Source organism: Nicotiana sylvestris, chromosome 11 (genome assembly GCF_000393655.2).
Source record: "Nicotiana sylvestris chromosome 11, ASM39365v2, whole genome shotgun sequence".
Taxonomy (NCBI): domain Eukaryota; kingdom Viridiplantae; phylum Streptophyta; class Magnoliopsida; order Solanales; family Solanaceae; genus Nicotiana; species Nicotiana sylvestris.
This window is the reverse complement of record NC_091067.1, coordinates 161,136,989-161,144,837: the sequence shown is the minus strand read 5'-3', so window position 1 is coordinate 161,144,837 and position 7,849 is coordinate 161,136,989.

The following is a 7,849-nucleotide window of genomic DNA, read 5'->3' as shown; positions in this document are numbered from 1 at the left end:
CTTTTTCCCATTCAGTCAGTATTAGGGTTTTAAACCCTAAACTGAACTTTTTCCATTCAGTCAGCATTAGGGTTTTAAACCCTAAACTGAACTCTTTCCAGCCAGTCAGTATTAGGGTTTTAAACCCTAAACTGAACTTTCCCTTTAGTCAGCATTAGGGTTTTAAACCCTAAACTGAACTTTTCTATTCAGTCAACATTAGGGTTTTAAACCCTAAACTGAACTTTTTCCAGTCAGTCAGTATTAGGGTTTTAAACCCTAAACTGAACTTTTCCATTCAGTCAGTATTAGGGCCCCAACCCTAAACTGAACTTTTCCCCAGTTAGTCAGTATTAGGGTTTCAACTCTAAACTGAACTTCTCCCCAGCTAGTCAGTATTAGGGCTCCAACCCTGAACTGAGCATTTTTACCTTATGGCAATATTAGGGATCCAATCCCGAAGTTGCATTTTGTGGTCCAATCCCTTCATCAACTTTGTAAACTTCCCGGCAACTAACTCACGAAATTTTCCTAGTAGAACTGGGGCAGAAAATTTCGTTCGTTTGTTTTTCCCCACAGGTCTGACCTCGAGACACATGGATGGAGACAACCCACAAGATGAGTCTCAACTCAGAATAAAAGAAGAAAAAGACAAAAAGAAGATGTGCCGAGATATTCGGAAAGGCGAAGGGCGGATTGTTCAAAGGTTTGATCAAGGTCCCGAGTTCTACCAACCCCGTCTTACTCAGTGTCACAGAAATAAATAGGCGCCTACAACTTGCAAGCATCAAGATTCAGCTCGGAGTCTACAAGCAGAATAAGCTAAGACCCAAGATCAAGTCGCCAAAGGATCATAGATAGGAATCTTGTAACTAGCGGTTGACATGCATACGTAGTTAGTACAGTTTCAATTTTCCTTTGTTTGTAATAAGAGAGTCGGTAAGCAGCAACAGCATCGGCAACAGCAGTAACGGCAAGAATTGCAGTCCCATGGTAGTCCCAGCTACCAAAGCTTCCTGAACTACATTGACCTGATTCCTGTTTAGCCCAGGATATGTAGGAAATCTTTGAAGCAAAGATTCGGTCAGATCTTTCAAAACATGCTTCACACGGAGTAGTCCAATAGGCAAAAATCGCTCATATCCGCTCACTTTATCTTTGCACGAAAACTCTTCGTGTTTCCGAACAAAGAGGGGCAGCTGTGAGCACGTGATTTTTGTTTTACGCGACAATCACTCCAAAAGAAACAAAAATAATAGCAATTGGTCTTGCTATACAATTTTTGGATTTTTACGTGGTATGTTGTTAATTATTTATGATTTTTTCCCATTTTATTTTTATTAAAACAAAATACAAAAATGTGTGTCATGCGTAGTTTGAACCGTAATCCGGTTATTAAATGGAAAATCATAAAATATGCATTTTGTCCTGATTGTTGCCTTGTTTAATTTTACCTACTTTTAAACATTTTAATATGCGTGAATAATTGTATTAAGTGTTTAATTAATGGAGTTTAATTTTGTTTAATTAGGTTTTGTTTTAAAAATGAAAAATAAAAGAAAAAAAGTGTAAAATTGGCCTGAAATCAGGTTTGGGCTTGTTCCCATTCAAAATCTGAGGCCCAAATTGAGCCCAAAGCATGTGCTTGCCGAGGTCCAGACCAGCTGACCTCAAGAGCGTCCAAACGACGTCATTTTGATCTGGTCTGATCTGGGCCGTTGATCTCAGAATGATCAACGGCCAAGATCGCATTCCCCATACCCACGAACAAACCCGACCCATTCCACCCGGACCGACCCAACCCCCTTTAGGTTGAAACGACACCGTTCCTTACCAGCCAAAAGATTTTGACCCTTCATCTCACTTCATCCGACGGCTAGGAATCGACCACTCACTTACTATATAATCCCATTCCTTTACCCCACGCCCCCTAGCCATACCCCCTACCTTTCATCGTCCTCACCACAAACCCCGGAACCCTAGCCGCCCCCATTTCCCATCACCAAAAACCCGGCGGCATGAACGCCGGTGGCCCTCACCTTAACACCATAGATGCACCTCACCATCCTGAACCCAAATCCACCAGCCACTTAGCTCGAATCCCCTCCCACCTTCTCTAATCTTCATTTGAAGATTCGAGTCGGAACCTGACTTACACCGATTGACCCCAGTTTCACACCAGACAGTCCCTGGACCTCCATCGTGACCAAACCATGCTTGGTTTGGTCCAAATCTAACCAGGGAAACATAAATCCCAGATCTGCTTTTAGGAGACCTAGGGTTCCTCGTGACTGATCTGTGTCTGTTTGAACCAAGTGATTAGGGTCTAATGGACCTTAATCGAAGTGTTTCTCATTTGAGAACACTTCGATTAAAGTCCGTTCAACCCTAAGAAAGATCAATTCGAATCCGAGTTAGGGTTTGCTGATTTTCAAGATTTCAGGTATTTTTGTGTTCTTTTCTATCAGTTCATGAGTCTTGTTGTAATTGAATGTTTGTTTATTGCCCTAAAATGTTAGTTGATTTTATTTCTGAATTGTTGGTCGACTGTGTCCTGTCCGCCTTGCCTGAACCTCTGTGTTTGATCGAGTCTTTCTTCTATTCTTTGATAATGGGTATATGTGTATGAGCTGTGCAATCAATTGAACTTTGAAATTGACTGATTAATTTATTCACCAGTACAACTTTCGCTTAGTCAGTACAATTTGAATTGTAGGTTGATACTGTTAGAGTTCTGATCATGGTTTTTGATTGTACATGTTATGATTAGTATAGTCGAGTTGACATATGTCGTCGATTAATTCAGTTGTTCGAATGGTAACAATTTGATCTATTGCCTGCTGGAACTTTGTTTGAATCAAAGTAAGAATCAAGTATGGCTACTTATAGTTGTTGTATTTGAATCTGAAAATGAAAAGATTGGATTGTTAGCTGCAATCTGAATTGGTGGCATGTGCACTTGTGCACAACATGTGCATAAAGGCCTTTGTTAAGATTAAAATAGTTTGACAGCATATGCTGTCAGATTATATTCTTGCTGCCCATGTCTGCTTTCAGTTTAATAAACTAATTAAAAGGACTGTCAGGGAATATCATGGGGGGTTCCCTAATTTTAAATTTTTGAGTGGGAAAAACAGCTGAAAAGGAATAGGTTCTGAGTTGTTTAATAGGCTGTGAAAGCTGATGTTAGGCTATAAGAACAGGCAGAAGTTCCATTAGAAGGGGATGGGGGACTAGGAACAAAAATTAGGAAATAAGATCAGACTGAATTTTTGAGAAGAAACTCAGACAGAATAGAGGGGACTGAAATTGGGAATTAAAAGGAGAACTGATTTTGGAGATCTGGGAACTGGATTTTTAGACTAAAAGATTAGAGGTTGGAGGAGATAGAGAGGCACATACAGATACGCATTGAGAGATAGAAGACACAGAAACAAAAAATCAGAAACTTTTCCCTATTGTTGTTGGATTTCACTTGTTTCCAACCTGTTCAATCAATTCTGATCCTCCCAAGTCTTAACTAAGTTTACTGGTTGTGGGTTGCATTGTTTTATATTTTGAATTTGGTCTATCTGAATTTTTGATTCTACCCCACTGTGTGCTGCTATCATTTGGCTATTTTTCCATTGGCTATAGTTGCATCTTGCACTGGGATTTGTTCTGTTACTATCTGCTGTTACTGCTGCTGTTTGGTGTATGCTACTATTGCTCTAACTGACTTCCCTGCTTCTTCGTTGTAAGCATTTCCAGGTACACATTTCAAGCCCCCATATTTGTGTAACTGATTGTAACAATGAAAAGCATGAATTGGAAAGTCTGAAGGAATTATAATCATCTGTTTGTTCTACTTACAGCCCTTTATAAATGTTGTTAAGTTATGTAAATTTTAGTTTGTAGTTCAATAGAGAATATATTAGCAAGTGTGTATTTAATCGAAGCTTATGCTAGTCTAAACCACGATATGTAATTCGTTTAATGGTATACAGGATGTAACTATAATTCATGGCATATGCAACCATTAGTGTGATTGTTAATTCAAACTCGTTCTTCAGCATGTTTTGAATATGTAGGGTGAACGGTCCGTTTCAATTTCGCAAAAAATACAATACAGTTTTAGATTCTCGAGTTTCAGCTTCATTAGGCAGTTTATAGGATGAGTTTCAAATATCATTAGTCGCATCCTCTAATAAGTGGTTTTAATTAATCTTGTCTAAATGAGTTAAATTTAAGGAGTGCTTGTAGTAGTTGTAGCATTTCATCAATCTTGTATATAATTCTTCTATCAAATTAAAAGCATGTTTCATGAGGTACAACGTTTCTTCACCTTGTAAATAATTAATCAGACGATTAACAAAAATCTGGATTTGGCCAAAGCATATAATTGAGTTAGCATGCATATTTTCTTCTATTTTTAGAGACAAACACATTAGAAATGTAGTCGCTTTAGGATGTTCCTTCTAAAATAATGAGACGAGCCTCGCCAAATTAGAAATGCAAATTGCGGGGCCCTCAATAATTAATCATAATAAGTACTTAGAATTTGGGATGGACTGTTTAGTGAATTTTGCTGCCTTCCCCAAAGATAATAATGCGTTAGACTCTTTAGGCGCGACTTAATTAAATTACATTCTTAAACTCGGGTGCACATTGATGTGACCTAAATCCAAATCTCAACGGAGTCAAGATGTGTTGATAGCTATGGGTGCATTGATTGTGACGTGGTTCGAGATGCGTTTTCACGACGTTGCAATTCTATAAAAATAAATGATAATAATAAAAGCAGTTTAAACTTAATAAAAGCACATAAGTCACAACATGTATTTAAATCAGATATTTAGCCATTATAACAATTTAAGCGACTGTGCTAGAACCACGGGATTCGGGGGTGAAATGTTGTACTTAACTCAACCCGTGTGCCTAACTCATGTTGTACATCCCTCCAAAACCGCGATGTAAATTGTGTACCCCTATCAGAGATGATGGATACCGGTATGCCATGAAGCTTGACAATATTGCGAATATAGACCTCCGCTAAATGCTCTGCAGAGTAAGTGGTTACCATTGGAATAAAATGAGCCGACTTGGTCACTCTATCTACAATCACCCAAACTGCATCGAACTTTTTCAAAGTCCGTGGAAGGCTAACAACAAAATCCATAGTAATCCGCTCTCATTTCCACTCTGGAATCTCTAGCTTCTGAAGCAATCCACCTGGATTTTAGTGCTCATACTTCACCTTGACAGTGTCACACCTCCTTTTTACGCGCCCTGCCACGAAGGTTTTAATGTGCGAGGGAGTTTTTCCAATTTAAGTGACAATATTCGAAATGGGATTATTTATTTAATTCAGAGTCGCCACTTGGGAAAGGTTTGGCTTTTGGTGTCCGAAGTCACCGATTTATCTTGAATCCCAAATCGAGGAAATTTTCGACTTTTCCAAATGAAGTCTGCGAACCAGAAATTCTAAGTAAGGAATTCTGTTGACCTGAGGGAAGGTGTTAGGCACCCCCGAATCCCGTGGTTCTAGCACGGTCGCTTAAATTGTTATAATGGCTAAATACACTATTCAAATATTTGGAGGATATGCTTCACGCTTGTGCTATGAATTTCGGAGGTTCTTGAGATCAGTTCCTGCCACTTGCATAATTTGCCTACAACAACAGGTACCAGTCGCACATTCAGATGGCTCTGTATGAGGCCTTATATGGGAGGTAGTATCGGTCTCCGGTGGGTTGGTTTGAACCAAGTGAGACTAGGCTATTGGGTACGGATTTGATGCTTTGGAAAAGGTTAAATTGATTCAGGATCGACTTCATACAGCCCAATCTAGATAGAAGAGTTACACAGATCATATGGTTCGTGATGTGACATTCATGGTTAGGAATAGGTCTTGCTTCTTGTTTCACCCATGAAGGGTGTTATGAGGTTCGAGAAGAAGGGCAAGTTGAGACCTAGATATATTGGACCTTTTGAGATACTTGAAAGGATTGGTGAGTTGGCTTACAAGCTTGCATTGTCACCTAGCCTAGCTGTAGTTCATCCGGTATTCCATGTTTCTATGCTCCGAAAGTATCATAGTGATCCGTATCATGTGTTAGATTTTAGCTCAGTCCAAATGGACAAGGATCTATCTTATGTTGAGGAGTAGATAACTATTTTATACAGATAGGTTCAAAAGCTGAGATCAAAGAACATAGCTTCAGTAAAAGTGCAGTGGAGAGGCCAGCCAATCAGAGAAGCTACTTGGGACACTGAGCGGGAAATACGGAGCAAATATCCACACCTATTTAAGACTCCAGGTATAATTCTAAACCCATTCGAGGATAAAGGCTTGTTTAAGAGGGGGAGAATGTAATAACCCGGCCAGTCGTTACAAGTAATTTAACCCTGATCCCCTGAATTATGTTTTCTCTATGCTATATATGGTGGTGTTGTAGCTTGTCGGGGTGTTTGGTTTTTAGATTCGAAGTGAAATGGGACACATTGTCCCTAAGTTAAAGGTTTAAGTTGAAATAATTGACCGGATGATGAAAAATGTGTAAACGACCTCGAATGAAATTTTGATAATTCCAACAGTTTTGCATGGTGATTTTGGACTTAGAAGTGTGTCCGGATATTTATTTTGAGCTCCGTAGCTAAATTATGCTTGAAATGGCGAAAATAGAAAATTTAAGTTTGGAAGTTTGACCGGAGAGTTGACTTTTTAATATCGGGATCGAAATATAATTTTGGAAATTGGAATAGCTTCGTTATGTGATTCGTGTTTTTAGTATTATTTGATATAATTTGAGGTTTCGACTAAGTTCGTATGATTTATAGGACTTGTTGGTATGATTGGTTGAGGTCCTGAGGACCTTAGGTGTAATTCGGATAATGTTCGGCATATTTCAGAAGCTTGAAACTGCTGCTACTGGTTTACTTCTTCGCGTTTGTGAGGAAGGTCTCACGTTCGCGAAGAGTATTTGGAGGTAGGAAAAGATTTGATCTTCGCATTCACGAAGAGGGCAACACGTTCGCGAAGAGGGAAACATGTTCGCGAAGGTTTGGGAAAATGTGTATCGCGAACGCGAGAGGGAAGTCGTGTTCGCGAAGAAGAAATCCGGCCAACAACATTTTGTACTTCGCGAACTGGCAGCATTCGCGATGAAAAAATTTTTGGAAAGCAATTTGTGCTTCGCTAACACGGGGCACTAGCCGCGTTCACGAAGAAGAAACGCCTGGATAGAAACTTTAAGTTCGGACCCATTTTCTATTTTTGACGAATTGGAGCTCGGGGAAAGGCGATTTTCGGGAGATTTTCAAGGAAAACATCGGGGTAAGTGTTCTTAACTCAACCTTGATTAAATCACCCGAATCTATTTGGTGATTTGAGGGCCGAATTTGTATCGAAATTTTGTAATTTTGGTATGGTTAGACTGTGCATTAATCGAAGGTGGAATTTCTTAATTTAATTATTTTTAGTATGAAGTATTTGACATTTTTAAATTTGATGTTGAGGCAACTTGTTAAAAATTGTGGAGTATTATTTTGCTGAGTTATTCATTCTTGAATATTTTGTGAGATTTTTATACTCGTTATGATTGAGCAATGGGCTCCTTATTGTGGAAAAATATTGTTGTGTTAGACTTATTTTGGCTATTTGAAATAATTGGCCACTTGAGGTGCAAATTGTGATATATTGAGATATTGATACGCATACGGTGGTATAAGGTCTGGGTGTTAAAACGCATGCGGTGAGATAAGGGTGGCTTGATACGCGTGGAAAGTAGGGAAACTATTAGAAGTCATGCGGTGTGATAAGGGTGGCTAAAGCGCGGGATGCTACTTCGGGAAAAAACGTTTTCTTTAAAATTAAATATGAAGGCTCCTG